General features: G+C 45.7%; 1 protein-coding gene and 1 non-coding gene across 2 annotated transcripts in view; both read left to right on the forward strand.

Moving 5' to 3' along the window:
- The window catches only part of LOC114006106 (small nucleolar RNA SNORA69), a 137-nt gene extending 59 nt beyond the window's left edge, over window positions 1-78 (forward strand). The window contains exon 1 of the small nucleolar RNA XR_003547869.1: window positions 1-78. This exon is cut by the window's left edge and continues 59 nt beyond it. This is a non-coding gene — a small nucleolar RNA (small nucleolar RNA SNORA69).
- RPL39 (ribosomal protein L39) overlaps window positions 1-254 on the forward strand; it is a 4,818-nt gene that overhangs the window by 3,516 nt on the left and 1,048 nt on the right. The window lies entirely within an intron of this gene.

Genomic DNA, 254 nt, shown 5'->3' on the forward strand with positions numbered 1-254 from the left:
CTGAAAGAAAAGCTGTGTTGATCATTATTGATTTTGCCCATATGGGGGTAAAATCAGGACAGATTGGCATGGACAATTCTGAGATTGTTTTAGCTCTGAAAATCACTTTTACTCTGGGGTAGACATAGTGGGGTGTTAATGTAATGTGAACATTATACAGAAACTTAGGTGTGTGTCTGGTGGAGCAGGGGGCATTCTGTCCCTGTCCAGGTCTACTGACTCAGCGAGTGAGGAGGGGACACCGGGGGGAGGAA

This window comes from Tupaia chinensis, unplaced genomic scaffold (genome assembly GCF_000334495.1).
Source record: "Tupaia chinensis unplaced genomic scaffold, TupChi_1.0 Scaffold145659_1, whole genome shotgun sequence".
NCBI lineage: Eukaryota > Metazoa > Chordata > Mammalia > Scandentia > Tupaiidae > Tupaia > Tupaia belangeri.